The 18446-nt window shown below is 36.7% G+C and overlaps 1 pseudogene; it reads left to right on the plus strand.

Annotated features, from left to right (window-relative positions):
* The window catches only part of LOC142340819 (uncharacterized), a 49413-nt pseudogene extending 31231 nt beyond the window's left edge, over nt 1-18182 (plus strand).
* The last annotated feature ends 264 nt before the right edge of the window (nt 18183-18446 follow it).

Genomic DNA, 18446 nt, shown 5'->3' on the forward strand with positions numbered 1-18446 from the left:
TGTTCGCTGGGTGTGTCGGCTAATAAATTTTTGTTCATGATTTCAAATTAACTCAGTGATAAGTTATTTTTTTGGTATGTTTTTATTTAATTAGCTTATTGATTGTATAGCAACCTTCAAGTGATTTTTGCTGAAATATATGTCGTACCAATGTTGTTGACGTAGCAAGAATAATTCAGGCAAACGAGAACAATTGCTCTCGAGATAAGGACAAAATGATTTTAGGCCTTGGTTCTGAATAATCGCTATGAATCTAAAGTCTTGACGTACTCGAAAACGAAGACAAAAATAGGCCAAAGAAGCTATTCGAAAGCGACTTAATTTACTACAGAACATTTGAAGGGGTTCCTGGAGTGAGAAACAAAAATCTATCATAGGAAAGATTTCTCTCATTTATCAGGTTTTTGCAGGAATGTTTGCAATGTTATCTTTGTAGTGTTTATTGTTCCGACCCCACTTGTGGGGGGAGGAACTATATACTCAGATGGGTTTTTTTTGCTCCGTGAATTTTGGCCGATCGATATATTCGTCGTAGAGAAATGTGAGTGGTATCATTAAAAAGCTGGTCCAGCGTAGAATTCAAAATTAAAAAGATTTTTTTGAATTTCGTTTTTTTCGAGGAGTTATCGAGGATTGAAGTTTTGTGTGAACACGTGATATTTGTTCACTTTAGTGCAATTTTTCTCCAAATTAAAACTTTTTTTATATAAAAATAGTATTTCAAAATTAAATTTCACGCCGAAAAATGGTCCAATTTTGTGTTCCTAATAGACTAAAGTCGATAAAAAAGACTAGTTCTGGTCTCTTAGAGAAGATCACTATCAAAAAAATTCGAACTCTATTTGAGAGCCCTTTTTTTAATAAAACTTTTCTCTTTTTTGCTTTTTTAAGTCACCTAGAGACAAGTCACTTTTTATATCGACGTTCTATTAATGACAAACCTCCTTTACAGTCAAATGAAGCCCAATGAACAAAAAATATCGTTTTCAAGGAATTGCTCACGTTTTTTTTGGCTTCGATTCTGAGTTTTCGTAATTTTGAATGAAATTTTGAATTTCTTTTTGAAGTTTTACTAATTTTTGGAGTCCTATGGCAGGGATTCATTGACTAACAGTGCAATATGTTCCATAATGAGCATTAAGTGAACATATCTAGTTCATTGAGGGGGCAGCTAATGGCTGTTAAGACTTTAAAAAAAATTCGAATTTTTTTTTAACATTAAAGAATCATAAACTTATTATTGTGAATTGTTAGTCAGTCCAGGGGTGACAGCACCCTCTGCCTTCCTACTGCAACCAAATTTAATCTGGCTAGCCGTTTTATCTTCTAACTATTGGTTATATGACTTCAATGACACAAGATTTCAATTTTTTTTAATTTTTTTTTTGGATATTTTTGTATTATTGGTTACTTTGGAACTCTTTATCACCTTATCAAAACATTATACATATTATCAAAAAATAACTGTAATCCAATTGACTTAAAGAGGACGTTCAGTGGATCACAGAGAAATTTTTCAGAGAAAAACTAATGGTTTAATTGTCTTCGACACTTTCTTCTCGCACTTTTCTACTGAATTTTGGTTTTTTGCCTGTTTTTGTAATCGTTTTCAGTCATAAGACTTATTGTGATGTCTTTTTAACTATCTATGCATGAAAATTATCGTTTTCCTCCCTAAGGGTTATATCTGAGCGTATTTATTGACTTCCGTTGAAAGCTATTGAATTTAATGCCTGTTAAAATAAAAACAATTTTTCGAGAACTTTGAACAATAAATCCTAAGTTTTTCGTGAATGGTTAGTCAGTGTCAGTATTGACAGGACCCACTTGCTTTCTACTGCAACTAAAAATATTCCGTTAAGCTGTTTTATCTTCTAACTATTGGTTATATGACTTCAATGACACAAGATTTCAATTTTTTAAAAATTTTTTTGGATATTTTTGTATTTTTGGTTACTTTTGAAATCTTATCACCTTATCCAAATATTGATAGCTCCCATTAGCTTAAGAACAATGTTCCATGAATCACCAATAAAAATTTTATAAAAAAATTTGTGGTTTAAATGGCTTCGACATGTTCTTCTTGCACTTTTCCACTGAATTTTTGGTTTTCTCCTGTTTTTTTTTTGTTGTTTTAATAGTCATAAGACTTATTGTGATCTCATAATGAATACCTCTGCATGACAAACATAGATGTACTCCCATCGGGGCATCTTTGAGCGTTTTTTTTTACTTCCGTTGAAAGCTATTGAATTTAATGGCTGTTAAAATAAAAAATAATTTTTCGAAAATTTTATTTGAACAATAACAAATCCTAAATTTTTCGTGAACTGTTAGTCGGTGTCAGTATTGACTGGACCCACTTGATTTCTACTGCAACTAAGAATATTCTGTTTAGCTGTTTTATCTTCTAACTATTGGTTATATGACTTCAATGACACAAGATTTCAAATTTTTGTTTAATTTTTTGGAAATTTTTTTATTATTGGTTACTTTTGAACTCTTTATCACATTATCCAAACATTATACATATTATCCAAAGATTATTGTAATCCAATTGGCTTAGAAAGGACGTTCAGTGGATCACAGAGAAAGTTTTCAGAGAATAGCTAATGGTTTAATTGTCTTCGACACTTTGTTTCGCACTTTTCTACTGAATTTTAGTTTTTGCCTGTTTTTTATTGTTTTCAGTCATAAGACTTATTGTGATGTCTTTTTAACTATCTATGCATGAAAAACATCGTTTTCCTCCCTAAGGGCTATATCTGAGCATAGTTATTTAGCTCCGTTGAAAGATTGGGTTTACTGGCTGTTAAGGGTTTAAAAATAATTTTTCGAATTTTTTTTTGCACGTTAACCAATCCTAAATTTTTTTCGTGAATTCTTGGTCAATGTTGGTTTTAACAGAGTCCCTTTCCGTTTTACTGCAGCCAAAATTAATCTGGTTAGCGGTTTTATCTTCTACCTATTGGTTTTAAAACTTCAATGCCACGAGATTTCATTTTTTTTCGGGTACTTTGTTTTAATTTTGGATCCTTTTGAAATCTTATGACATCATCTTACTGCTGATAGTCCCTATTGGTTTAGGGAAGAAGTTCAGCGGATCATAGATAAAGTTTTCAGAGAATGGCTTATGATTTGAATTGCTTCGACATTTTCTTCTGGCCCTTTTCTACTGAATTTGTGGTTTTTGCATCTCTCTGTTGTTGTTTTCGTAGTCATTAACTTGTTGTAAGGTCTTATTGATGAAATACGATTGGCAAACAAATTTATTGTCCCGTCGAGGCATCCTTATTGTATTTACTGGCTTTGATTTTATATTGTATTTACTGGCCTAATGAATTTAATGGCGTTGATAATACGAGTGTTCCCGCAAAATTCCGTGCTTCTAATGTATTTGTTCATATTTGTTGATTTTTTGAAAATATAATTTCTCTTGAAAAATTAATTTAAAATAGAAGAGTGTTTAGTGAAAAGTTCAGTTTTTAATGCCTTCGACTCTTTTATCGCTCAATTTTTTTCCTAAATTCGCTGTTTTTGTTCTTTAGGTAGCCGTAAATTGCTCACAGTTCTCATAGGCTTGTAATTGAGGTCTGAATGAATGATGTTACCCGAAGCATTCAGTTTATAGCGAATAGTCTGAAAATTTAGGATAAACATGTTGAAATGTTTTTCAAACGTTTTAATTTTTGTTGTTCTTTTCGTCAAATTGTAACTTCTATTCATCAATGAGAGGTCCCATCGAATTTCGTGTTTTTCAAGAAATGACATATATATTGATATTATGTGCCACTGTTGTTTCAGCCAATTTTTGTGTTTCTTTTCTTTTTTTCAGAACAATCGGTTAATAACAGATCCCAATGGTTTTTAAATGTGGCCCAAGTAAACTTATTTAATCTTTCAGTATAAATCCTTCAACTGAAATAGTAGAAATAACAATTGAATTAAAAATACATAATATTCAGATGATAGCTGTTGATTTTAATGGTAGCAAAAGTTTGTGTTTACGCAAACCGTTCGTAATTTTTTGAGTTTCTCTTTAGTTTGTTTCTATGGCATAGTCTGACCAAAGACAGGTGCTTTTGGTTTTGTAATGACTTTATAGTAATTTATCAAGTATTTTTCCATTTAAAAACCAATGTTTTTTAAGATTTTTGAAATTTCTTGGTGTAAAAAATGTTGATTAATTTTTAAGTTTCGCCTCACTGTTCGTTCTTTTTGTCGGCTTGTTACCTAGTCTCGTTATGAAAACTTTTCATCTGCTGTATAGCTAGGAAAAGGTAAACTTGTGTAGTTAAAGTTTTATCTGACTGCATTTTGACGTTGTTACTAGGTGCTTTTAAATTTAGATATTCAGTTTTTGCTGTGAAAATTTTGTTGGTGCTAATTTTTTTCTCTTAGTCTCTTCAATGTCAGATCACGTTGGTGCTGTGATGAAGCATGGCATTAGTAATTCAATTAGTAGATAGGTTGTGCAACGATTGTTTTAAACTCAAACATCTATTTTTGTTATCTCTTGATTTGGTTGACAATTTAGTCAAAAATGTAGATGAGCTCGGGTCGGAACATCATGTGCGAACGCACATTAACGAGCCGCCTTGTTGCTTTTGGTGTGTCACAGCTACACCGAAGAGTCATAGTTAAGCAAAGACTCTTCAGGTCATTTTAAAAGCATACTGCGGGCCGTCTTTTCGGCAACTAAATTTCGAAACATTTTTTTGCCCACTTTAAAGAGCAGCCTATAGAATGTAGTTTTTAAATCCAAAAAAATGTCTCTAAGTAACCTCTCTTTTTTCCCTAACCCACACCGCCCCTATATACACACAATAATGGCGCAAAATTGGGGGTCAAATGTGGTTTTCACCATGTTACAATAGGGATCCTCATCTTTGAGTAAATGATGCTTCGACTCTTTGATCCAAGTTTGCCTCAGGTGCTTTGTCTGTTGTTACCTTGTCGGCAACTCCTGTTGACACTATTCCTATATTGTGGTTATTTTCCTAAGTTGTGCGCATACAAAATGGTTGATTACTCGCTTATTGCACTGTTTTCCGACGGCTCTGCGTGAAACTTTGTGTCCGCTAGAACATGGTTTTCCGCACGCAGTGCAGGTGTTGGGTCTCGTTTTGATTCGAAAATTTATTCCTGAAAGGTGATCGAATTCTTCTATCTATTGCATTAACATTTGATTGACTGCATGTTACATCTACCACTATATCTAACGACACCATCTAATGCTGCTATTGGATTTAGAGTTTTAAGAAGTTCCTTTTGGACTTCCTTCTCTACCATGTTAGCTGTAATGCTATTTTGATAATTTCATCTTCCAATGTTTCCAGTATTTGTTTTAATAGTATTTGTTTTAATAGTATTTGTTTTAATAGTATTTGTTTTAATAGTATAATGTTGCTAGTATTTGTTTTAATAGAAATTCTAATAATATTAATTTAATCTTTATTAATCTATCGATGTCTTGAATTAATGTAATCTTCCAGTCCTTTGGATGAGCTAAAATTCAGAACTTGAATTCATTTTTTGAAACATCAGACAAAAGAGCAATGATATCAAATGCATGGCATACAAAAAGTTAGCAGTTAATGCTTAAACTCTAGACTATCATCTAGAATATCACTAACACACATACCTATCGAATAATATCTCCATATTGTAGTAAGCATTAAGTAACGAATGCATAGTAACTGCAGAATTTTATCAGTTTTTTTAAATAATATATAAAATTAGGTCAGTTTTTACTGAAAATTTACTCATCAAAGTTACTGATGAAAACAATTTCAAAATTTTTACTCAATCTTGACTATCTCAAGATGTTGTATCGCAAATTGTTGCGCGGCTTTTGCTTTTTGCTTTTTACTTTTGTTTTAGACCAATTATGGCGATAAAATGGATGCTGTCGGGCTTTTTTGAAATCCTCGAAAAAAAATCTCGAAAATTAAAACTATTGTTCTTTTACAATCTTTGACAGGTTTACTAACTTATTATAACGTGCCTATTGTTTTGAGAGTATTTCAGTAATCTTATTTGCTGAAGGGACTTGACTTGATGTACCTTGGTATAAAAACATCATTCATATTCTGTACGTTTTTGTTCAAGTTGTTTTTAGAGCTTATTGTTTCATGAATTGACTTCAAACATTTTTTTTCATTCGCATGCGTGTTTTCAAATAGGTATCATTTTTTGCTGGGGTAGTTTTTTTGACCGAGACGTCTCCTCGAGTTGTTTTCAGAATTCATCAGCTATGTTCTTTTGTAGATATGTTTACACATTTTCATGATTTATGAAGTCAAATTGAAGTGAATATTTTGGTCACGTTGAAACAAGTTAATGAGTAGTGTTGTGTGGTGAAAATTTCTTTATCTTAAAGTATAGTGAGAAAACGGTGTTCAAACAAAAATTCGATTTTTGTTCACTCACTCAGCTTCAACTAAATCGAATTTGGAATTGATTCAGCAAATATGTTCACGATCAAAAGGCAAAATCAGAAGAGACCTAAACCAATAAAGATTGGGCTCCCTAATGTTTAATGCCTTAAGTTATCAAAGTTCCTTAGAGTACACTGCTAACTGTCATTAGTGTTAACCTTATTTATCTCTATTTTAAAGGCTGAATTCACCATATTTATCTAATTTAATGAAACTGCAGAAGGAATTAGAACATTTAAGGAGTTATGTTGACGTCAATTTTTTACTATTTCGATCCCAACGCCGGCCAATGGGGTCAACGGCGACAATTTTCCGGAAATTTGTCGACTTTATTTTTGCGTGGAGCATTTTATGACACTTAAGCTAAATAGTATAGATTATGCTCTGATCTCCCTAGAGCAGGACGAGACGGCAGCTATTGACTGGCAAGGACATGCGTTTTAGGCGACTACCAGTAATTCATCTGAGATGGAGCTATGATCTCATTTGGAAGAAACTGAGACAGAAACACTCTCAGTTGAGATGGATGTGCGTTCAACTGATTGAGAAACTGTTTGTGAGGTCTGCTCGTGTGAGGAAGTGGATTGTTAATGATTTAGAGGTCTGCTAGTTACATTTACTGTTCAATTCGATTACTTGAATGATGTGGGTGACTTAGTATCAATTCAGGTTCTCCATAGACTTTAATATGATTTTTGTTAATAAAACTTCAGTGTGTTATCAGATGTCTTTTTACACGTTTATGGTTCACTTTATGGTCTCAGTGTTTTTTAAGACAGAAATTAAAATTTGTGGCTCTGATGTCATAATAGACTTAGAAGTGGTCTCAATTTTCTACATTAGTTTTTCCAGCGTATGTCTAGTTACATAACCCTAAATCTTTCTGTAGAGTATTTTTCATTTATTGTAAAGTTTTGGCGTAAGTTTGGCTCTTTCAGCTTAGTTTCACTAGGTACTCCTGAAAAAGCCACAATTTTTCACAAATCTCAAAATGCTCAAATTGTTCAATTTAGTTTGGAATTAAATCATTAACTTCGGTGTTGTCATGTTTATGTGGTCTCTTATTGTGTACGCTAAGGGGAGAAGATTAATATATGCATGCAGAACAGTTACCGACGTTAGCGTCAAACTGTTCCTGTGAACGTAATGGAGTTCTGCTTGTTCTCTTTTGGCACCCAGCTACTTTTGTAGTTTCATTTTAGTCATTTTCATGAGGAATCCATATTACTTTTTTTGGGACAGCATCTAAGTTAAATTTTGACTGTTTGATGTCAAGGAGGAAAGGTTAATTTTATAAGGTAAATGTTTTTATCCCAACAAGATGATCTTTTCATCTGAAATATCACATCATTTCTTTGTAAAAGGCAAACAGCTTGTAAGGTTGCAAGGGTATTATAAATGCTGATGGCGTTACAATTATGGAAATCTCTTATTCTTAGTTTTATAGCTGATTTTTTCATAAATACACAACGCGTTACCCTAGATGGGTTTGTACAGTACGATAAACCCTGGATGAGCTCTGTCTTGGATAGATCAGTCATATTTTCGTCTGCCAACCTCTTTGCCCCCTTCTAGAATTTATTGTTTTCTTACTTCAAGGTTGCGCAAGGATCAAAAAAAGGTGCAAGGATTGAAAAATTATAACTTTGAATGTTTTTGTAGGAATTTGTGTCGCTGTGTATTTGTCCTCCTTGTGGACCGAATGACGTCATAGCCCAGTTGCCTCCCCCGACTGCATTCGCCAGTCTGTTGCGTAACAAGTCAATCAGATTCGTTCACGAGTGGAGTGTGAAATATGGCATGTATTACAAGAAACTATCAATGTGCTGGTCTACACTCTGCAAAGATATGCAGGTGAAATCCTAAAAATGGATATTTTGCCAACTTAATATTTTGTTACGAAATTGTTATTTTTTTGTGATGAAATTTTTATATTTCTAACGTAATTCTTTTTTGTATGAAACCTATTTATGGAGCCCCATACTTTAAAGCATCATTTTTTGGTTTTATTGAAGAACCTGAATCAATGAGAAAACCCGGTTATGTTTTACTAATGCCTCGCAATAAATGGCATGAGTTTTTTTTACCGTCAGTGTGATTTACATTTTTCCTTCGGACAATTTTTGCAGAAAATTGCTAGCTTAAAAATAATCCATTTTTGCAACGAAAAACAATTTTTTTCTATCAATTTGCTATAATTATTTAAAGCGTAGCATTTTCTTGTACAAAAAAAAACGAATAAACAGCTGCGCGTTTCTGGCAAACTAAATTGTTGAGAGATGAGTACAGCACTTAATCATCAACGCAAAAGATGATGTTTGGTCTAAATAGTCTGTACCAAAAATATTCCTTTGGCCCGAGTTCAGTTGTCAACGCAAAATGTGAGAATTGTTTTAAATGCGGTAAAAAATTTTAAAAATTGCGGTTTTTAGCGCTGACTTTTGCGTTTTCATTTTGTGAAATTTTTGTTTTCACCGCTTCCTATTGGTAGCTTTGAGTTATTTTTGTTCCGCGTAATTGGTGAAAATATAAATTTCATCGCCAAAGCCGCTAATCTTACAAATTTTCACCTCTAAAGACCTCAAATTTAACAAAATTTCAATGCATTTGGTTTCTTTAGTGCGCATGCATTAAATGCGGAATAATTTAGAACTGCGAATACGAATATGCAAGTATGTTTGCTTGTTGGAAAGCTCTTGATTAGGGCAGTCTATTTAAGATAATAACATCGCGGCTAACTTGAACAAAATTGACAATTAGGCGACCGAATTCTGATGATAACAATGTGCACAAAAATTTGCGAAGTTCTGTAATAGTTAAATTGGAAGCATGGCACATAAGTTGAGAATATTGAGGCTGTCAAATTAGGTTCATCAGACAAACGGGCAACTTTCTCTGTATTTATAAGTGGGTTTAAAAAATATGAGAATAGCTAAATAAGCATGGCAAGAACCAAGAATTTGAAAATGATCTTACAGAAATTGAAGTCTCCTCCTCCTAAAACAATTGAAAGATAATCTGGTTCACCCGACAGTGATTGAGCACCTTCTCTTTGGCCCCATTTTTGTTTTTTAGCCACCAACGTCGTCTGCTAAACCCCCATGGGCTCCACACTGAAAATGAAGAGAAACGTTAAAAAGGGCTCAAATCTAAATTCGTAAAAGACTGAAAACACTAGTCAGTGGATGGCAGCAACTTCTGGAATTAATTGCTTGCAATTGAATAAGAGGGACCCTGACATGGCAGCTGCTGCTCATCTGATGATAAAGCAGGAGAAGTGCAAATTAAAACAATTCAAATTGTTTATGAACAAATAGTAAATTACCTTTCTGGCCTTGTTTCATCTCGCAGCGGTATATTGCTAGGCAATGCGGTGTCCGCTCCACTATCTCAAATTTAAAATCATGCCGCCTTGAACTAATCCCCTGTGAGTGCCGGTTAAACTAAGATAGTGTAGCTGTTCGCCGTAACCCGAGTTATAATATACATAAATATTAATTTCGAAGCGTGGAGCGAATGATCTCAGGTCTGTTGTATTGATAAAGTGGACACCGTCGATCACTCTAGATAAATTTTCTTTGCCGGGTCTGCAGTAGAGGTGCTTATCGGGCCAAATGTTCGCCCTTGCAAAATTCGAATTCACCCGCTTGTGTCCGGGTTCCCGTAATAATGTTAGAAAGACAGGTAATGAGGCTATTGTACTTAGGTTGCACGACGTCCATTGTGATAAGCAAGTATTATGAAGTATCAAATTCAGGGCATCTAAAGGGTTGGAGTTTGTAAAATATGCAAATAATTGTTTAGAAAGAGATTTTGTTGCCTCTTAAAAAATCATAGTAGTATCTTCTCTTTTGCTCTAGTCCCATCTCGCGACATACTCGGTCGAGGGTTTCTGGGGATGAAATTTTTTGGTTTCATTGTGTGGCAATAGATTACACTATCCTTGCAGGTAGAACAATCGCTTATAACGGTTTCGCACCATTCTTTAAGACGCTTAACACAAAACTTTTGACTCCTTAACTCCATTAATTTTTATATGGAGAGTCGGCCATTAGTATTGCGCAGCTGAGTGACACGAAATAACCACCTCGTTGGATTTTCGGACGAACTCGGATTTTTTGAGTTTTGGCACCCACGATTCCTTGAAAGAAGTTCAAAACGCAAACGACTTGCAACGAATAACGCTAGAACGATATTTTTTGACATTCAAGGAGTTTGCAACCTGCAGTTTCTAAGTAACTTTACGCAATGAGGTAGGTGCATTTGTGATTTGGTGTATCTGTGAATAAACTTTTCGTGAAAATAGTTAATTTCATCAACTTGACCCCTCATTTTTGATAATTGACCCCTGATACTATCGAGGCCAAATCTTTGGGTTTTCTGGGAAATTTTGCGTTTTGGCAGTTTTTTTCTATTGGGAACTGCATGGAATGTGTTAAAAGCTCTCCAAGCTATGTTTTGAGCCACAAGAAAAAGTGAAGTATACATTGAAATTGGTCTTTGACGAACAATAGTGATGAAATCGGCTCGCGCCTGAATGACGTGCGGAAACAGAGCGATAAGAATCGCAAATTTTGACTTTGAAGTGTTTGCTAAACAAGTGTGATCCCTACCACGGATGTGTCAATTAGATAAAATGATTTACAGTGTTTACTAAAGTGCTTAAAATTCGATTATTTAAGATAAGATAACGTTAACCGAAAATGAGAAAGTTGTAAACCGAAAACATTAAGCAAAAACTCTGACTTGTTTGATTAACAAGTCTGATCTCGTCCACGGATGTGTCAATTAGCTACTATAGTTTACAGTTTTTACTAAAGTGCTTAAAGTGCCATTAATTAAAATAAGCTAAGGCTAACCGAAAATGAGAAAGTTATAATCCGGTGATCAAGCTAAAGTTGTGAGAGAGAAAAAGTACTGAGCTAGAAAGCAGTTGATTTTGTGGGACTAAACATCTGCAATTGAATTGAAGTTGCAAGAAAAGTCGTAGAACTGTGGTCAATTTGGTTATTTAGAAATTTCGAGTGAATCACGAAAGAGTTCAAAGTTGACCAAAATTATTCGCAGTTACATAGTTTCAAAGTTTTCCGTTGCTTGAGTGTTATTTAAATCGTTACTGTGGGACAGCCATTCGTATCGGTGCTCTTGACTCAATTAACATATTTTGGGACAAAGCCCGTTTAACAGCCTGCTGGAGCAGACGAGGGGAAATAGAGAAGAGACAAAGTAGTGCTTGCTTCATCATTTTTTAAACCTTCGGTTTGTTTCTAAAGTAAGGGTGATCGATCTTTTGGGCGACAGAATCATCTCACTGTTTTCCTAGCTGAAGTTCGGAAGTGGACACTTTCCATAAATGAGTGAATCTGGTTTGAACAGGGATATTGTAGAAGTAAGTGAAAGGAGGCGCAGTTGAAGAACAGGTGGTTGACATGCAGGAGGTCAGAGGTTCGAACCAGTATACTAGAGTTTTTTGTAAGAATTCCGAGGAATGCGGTGAAAATGTAAGTGTCACCGCTCAAAATTGCAAATCCTACAAAAAATCGTCGCTTTCACCTCTAAAAGATGCGGCCGTTTTGAAGTAAAAAAATGTTTTTATCGCTTTTCACCACATTTCTTACATTATTTTTTGAAGATACCTCGAACCGGGGGCATTAACAGTCGTCTTGTTGACTAAAATTGGATCGGGACCACAAATCTCAAATCTTGGTTTCAGGGTGAGTGTGAACGAGTGTTGAAAAATTTGCAGCAGCTGGAGGATTTCAAAATGGACAGATTGAAGTTGGAGACTATCAAAATTGGGAAGAAGGTCAAACATGCTCAAGAACTGCTGAAAGGTATATGGTCTGTTAACAGACGTTCTATTCAGGTTTAAGTTTAAGTTTACCCCATTCAGCAGCCAATTTGCTTTTCTGCAAAGATGAAAATATGTAATTGACTTGTAATTGAGAATCAGGAAAATCCGTACTTGATTTTTGAAGTTTTCGGAAACATTTTTTATTTCGACCCCCTCTCTCCACTAGTGGGTGCATATTATTTGCAACATTTGAGCGCACGCGAAAACTTGATACATTATGATTTACCATGTAAATCGACGCATTTTTTAACTGTGGGCGAATAGAGTAAATTGGGGGGGGGGGGGAGGAGGGGAGGGAGGAGGAGGAGGAGGAGGAGGAGGAGGAGGAGGAGGAGGAGGAGGAGGAGGAGGAGAGGAGGAGGAGGAGGAGGAGGAGGAGGAGGAGGAGGAGGAGGAGGAGGAGGAGGAGGAGGAGGAGAGGAGGAGGAGGAGGAGGAGGAGGAGGAGGAGGAGGAGGAGGAGGAGGAGGAGGAGGAGGAGGAGGAGGAGGAGGAGGAGGAGGAGGAGGAGGGGAGGAGGAGGGAGGAGGAGGAGGAGGAGGAGGAGGAGGAGGGAGGAGGAGGAGGAGGAGAGGAGGAGGAGGAGGAGGAGGAGGAGGGAGGAGGAGGAGGAAGGAGGAGGAGGAGGAGGAGGAGGAGGAGGAGGAGGAGGAGGAGGAGGAGGAGGAGGAGGAGGAGGAGGAGGAGGAGGAGGAGGAGGAGGAGGAGGAGGAGGGAGGAGGAGGAGGAGGAGGGAGGAGGAGGAGGAGGAGGAGGAGGAGGAGGAGGGGAGGAGGGAGAGGAGGAGGATGTGGGAAGTGATCATTAGCTGAAATAATCCCTGTTTTTAGCCGTACTTTACAACACGTATATAGTAGCCCCTAAATCTGTGGATTTGTTTTCACACAGCTTATCCAACTCAGTGAAAAGCCTAAGCCTAGCACAGTTTGTACTTCAGAATCAAAACCGACATCACAATGAACTTGACTCAAGCCAGAGAAGCCATCAATTTGATAATAAAGGCCAAAGAAGAGGAATTGGAGGCAAAACAACGCAAGGAGGAACAGCGAGTTTCGTCTTCCAAGAGTGTATCAATTTTACCCGAAGGAGAGGACAGATTCATGGAGAATGCGGACAACAGAGCTGTCATTAACAATTTGGACGAGTCACTAAAGCTGTTGAAACGGGAAAAAGATACAACTCTCGCTCGCGTTAGAGAGGTATGATTGATCAACTTTTGAGGTTGCGAAGCTTCGAGATGTTGTGAAAATGTAACCTGAATTTCAATTTAAATCTTTAGCGGCATTTATTGGCTCTCCTTTTTGAAGTTGAGTCAAGTTTAAAGCTGAACTCGAGTCCTTAATAAATCGCCAGTTTGCGTGAGATACGAAGTAAATTTCAGAAAGCGATTAAAACGCTGTTTTACGATTTCGGGGAGGAGTTATCTCAATTACTACGAATGTTTTTATTTTCAGAAATAGGCAAAATACTTGATATGTACTCGGCATTCTATATAGATACAAAGTACATATCAAATACTTTCCCGTACCTTGGTCGTAGAAGAATTCAGCACTGAATCATGAATTATTTCCTTCTGGTTTCTGGCATGGCGTTTTTATGATCATGTTCAATTTTAAGAATTTACAGGGCGATTTTCAGAGTGACTCATTTGAGCATGAGTTTGGAGGACTTTTATTCTTCTTCACATAAGCTCTCAAAGAATGGTCTTCATCTGAGCATTGACAATTACCGCCTAAAGTTGTTCTGCACATGAGCAATTACCGCCTAGCTTTCATCTGCACATGAGCAATTACCGCCTAGCTTTCATCTGCACATGAGCAATTACCGCCTAGCTTTCATCTGCGCATGGGCAATTACCGCCTAAATTTTATCTGCACATGCGTAATTACCGCCTCACTTTATATGGCGCTTCACTTGTAGGTAACACATGGCGACTCACTCAACAATTCACTCACTTCGTGCTTATTAATTCGTATCTGATAATTCATGCTCAGATTCTGTTGAAAACATGTGTTATAGGTAATCATTTTAAATTAAGAGCTCATTAATATGAGAAATAAGCGATAAAATTGAATGTCTTTAAAGTCTTCTAAATGTCCGTACTCCTCCGTATTTCCTCCGCACTCATTGATTTGAGAGTCACGTAGATACCTTTCTGTTCACTCCAAGGTATGCGGACCTTTTTCCATCCTTCGCCGACCTTTTTAACACACCGCAGACCCCCCGACATCAATTGAGGAACTTCAGAAGTGAATTGGAATTAAATCGCCAGCTCATAGATCTGAAATGGGGAAGCGGAAAAGCAGAAAGGCGCCCTGCAAACTAACAACAAACATGAGAAAGTATTTAAACTGAAAACGGTCGAGTTGAAAAGAATTTGGTTAGATGAGCATATTTAACTTCATGAGAGCATGACATTTATTAATATAAACAACTATCAGGTGTAAACAAAACTGACTAACGTCGGCTTAACTGCTCTCAAATAACCGGTGCCTTCATGGCTCAGTAACAGGCAGCGACTTATTAATCTTACAATTAGGGCGATGATTGGGGGGGGGGGGATGGGGGAGGGCTGTACAATCGGGTTCAAGTTACAAGGTGAAGTATAAGATTATAGGCTAAGATGATTAAAAATAAACGAGAGGACAAGACAAACTAACTGTTATAAACTAATTGTTTATTTTTTTAAAAATAGCACAAGTGCTTGGGAAGCGTAAAAATTTTAAGCCCACTAAGCTGTGGGGTGAAACAGAATAGATGCATACATCGAATAATGGAAAACGCCAAAGGTTTTCAGTGCAAACGGTATTCCATTACTTATTAATTCGGAAAGTGCACAGAATAAGGGTCATGGATTAGTTAAAATTTGTGTAACATCAAACTAACATTCTGACCATCCGCAACACGCGCCTGATCTTTCTGGGGTAATATCTGTTCTGGTTGAATTGTTGCAAACGTTGTTACTTTTTCTCGATTGTTATTTGGAACTGAATATAAAATCCTGTCGCTTGTCGTAGTATTGTTTCTCTCGTCCTGTAAGCTTTCTTCAGAAACAAAACAAACTTTTCGTGAATTTTGTGACATTATTTAACGTTGTAACGTTCTCGTTTGACGATCAAATCAATCAATCTGAAAAAACGTAGCCAATGTAGCCAATGGAATGGACAATGTAGCCAATGGAAAATGTAGCCAATGGGCTGGACAATGTAGCCAATGGAAATTGTAGCCAATGGACTGGACAAGTCAGCCAATGGAAAATGTAGCCAATGGACTGGAGGACTGAATATTTAAATTTGTATTAGATCCAAACTCTCTGTTGGTAGCAATATAACACAGCACCCCCCCCCCCCCCACCTCACCTCCTTTGTATGCCTACTACGGAGATGTTTTCTATTCAAATTAATTGAACTTAAGCTCTTGCAAAACTTTCTGATGTTTCTCAGTGGATGTCTGATATCCGCGGGATAATTACTCTTTCTTCACAGAGGTTTGAGATGATGTCGGCCGACAGCGACCCAAAGGAAAAAGGTCGGCTGATGAAGGAAAAAGGTTGTGTGAACTGCCAGGGAGGATTTGTGACGCTTTTTTATACAACTTCATTTCTGGGTTTGTGTATTTCCGTCTTTGATGCCGGAGCGACAACCCGAGATCAAATAGTCGTTTTGGAACGCCTGAATTGCCGGACGTCGAAACCCGGAACCCCCCCCCCCCCCCGTTCGTCAAACCCGTGTGAATGTTCTGCCGGTTGATATGGTGCTGCATCTTTTGCTCCACAATTGGTCGAACGTGTTTGGCTTCGACTTAATGGATGCGGCCATTTTGAATGAGATTTTCAATGTCATGCTAGATTTTCGAATTTTTCGTTTGCATGCATGCACAGTATGTTTACAATGGTGAGAATCTGAACATGGTGAAATATTAATACAGACTGAGCAGATGACAAACAGTCGGTTATCGTTAATGTGCAGAGGATGAGCATGCAGTAATTACTCATGCCCAGATAAGGACCCAGAGAGCACTTTACATTTTTGACTGGACTCACTCTGTATAGACTGAAGAAATAGAAAAATACTTGAAATGGTATGATTCAGTAATGTTTGTAATTGGATTGCCATGTTTCAGAGCTGAAATGCTCTGAGACCAAAGTACGGGTTGCCTTGAGAAAATTTTCCGACACAATATCAGCTCGACCGGTCGCCCACTGCAGGCGAGCCTGCAAGTTTCTTGTAGGCGAATTGAAAAGCTCGCAAAGATCTTGCAAGTTAATCGAAAAACTTGCAAGAAGATGGAAGCCGTATGCATTCTTTTGCAAGATCTTGCAAGATTCTTGCAAGTTTTTCGATTCACTAGGGATAAGAGTACATATTACTGTCTCTCTTATCTCTGTTTTTTCCAGATTCTCTCGGAGTTGTCCGCTCAAACGAATCAAGAACTGATCCGACCACACAGCATCGACTTGAGTTGTTTGAAGAGTGAAATTGTTGAAATTAGTGACAATATTGAGAGTATTGAGAAGGAAGTGGAGTATCTAAACATTGTCCGTATCAGAAGTGGAATCGATGATGAGAGTATGCTGAAATTGCAGACACAAAACAAGGTATACCTTATAAGGAATATGTACTGAATTTTACCTGGTAAAATAAGGAGAAAAATAGAGAACCATCTTAATTATACTTGTTAACGGAAAAACTTCCTGGAAATTTTTTTATCCAAATCTCTGTCTATGCGTTGCCGAGGTTCACCTCAATTTGTGGTCAATTGATTCTTAAAAAATACTTTGAAGAACAATTGGAGCTATGTTAATTATGACAAACGAAGTGGAAATCTGCAAACTTCAGCGCAATTTTTTAATCTTTTAATCGGCGACTTTTCATCTGCAAAGGCTTTTTGACATTTGTTTAAAGCATAAATGAATTGTATCAATTTTAGTCCAGAAAGAGATCAAATAAGGAAACATCTTCAGGCAATTTCCAGAAAACCTCTGTGGGTGACTCGAAAAAATGCAAGAAATCAGACCAAGCAACCGACTTGTTAACTCCTGCATCATCGAGCAATGACGTCATGAAAACCGATGACGTGAACAAAGAAGACATAACAAGTAACAGCGAATCTGAAGATGAGAATGAAGGTGTTGAGGAATCAGAGAGTGACTTTGAAGATGTAGCAGAGAAAGAGGGAATTGAGTTTATGAGTTCGGCCGATATTGCCAATGCTGTTGGAGATGAAGAAACAACAGAACAATCTCAGGGCACAAGTGACGTCACTTTCGCAGTGCCTAATCCCAACTATAATCCAGGTATATGCGTCAAGACAAAGAGTCCTGGAAATGAAAGAGAACAATAGTAAAATTGTTCCTCAAAAGATATTGAGAAAAGAATCGATTCTTGAGATGGAAAAAGCCATGAAAGTTACAAATATTAAATGGGGTAGTTAAACTCTTTTCTCTGGTCAATTAGCATTAGAAACAATTAACTACGAACAGGTAACAAAATTCCATAAACGACGGGAAGATTCTCGGACTAAAGTTCCATATATGCATGTATATAGCTTTGTTCATTCGTTGCAACTACTAATGATAGGATTTGTATTTAAAATTTGTTGCTTGTTTAGACCAAGGCAAAAAACAGGGTACAAAATCAACACGACGCAAAAAACGCAAATTGGTGAAGAAGAAAGCGGAAGATAATACTTCTCGGAAAAGAATCGCCAAGAAATTGAAATTGCATCATAAAAAATGTTAAATAGAATTTTATTATAGCTGCGAAGCTGTAAGCTGAGCGTAGCTATATTGCGGTGCTCTTGGTTTTTTTTTGTTTCGTCGTCTGACGCTTTATTTTCGTTTTACATTTGTTCTAGAACATTCTGTCTCGTCACTGCTTAAATGGCTTTTTCGCGCTTGATTTCACGCTTTCTGCGTGACCTAAATTGCGGTTATTCAGAAACAGAATCTGTTCCTAAAACAAAGTTGATTGTATGGTCCGACAGCCGAGTGGATAAGGCGACTGGCTGTTAATCCGGAGATCGCCGGTTCGAGACGCGACAGGGAAACCTTTTTTGCACCCAAAAACAACCTCCTTTGAAATAAACTTCTAAGTTTTATAGGCGGCGGCGATAACTATTACCAACTCACTTCTGTATCTTTTTCCATCTGTA

Source organism: Convolutriloba macropyga, chromosome 6 (genome assembly GCF_964194025.1).
Source record: "Convolutriloba macropyga chromosome 6, txConMacr16.3, whole genome shotgun sequence".
In the NCBI taxonomy this organism is placed as follows: domain Eukaryota; kingdom Metazoa; phylum Xenacoelomorpha; order Acoela; family Convolutidae; genus Convolutriloba; species Convolutriloba macropyga.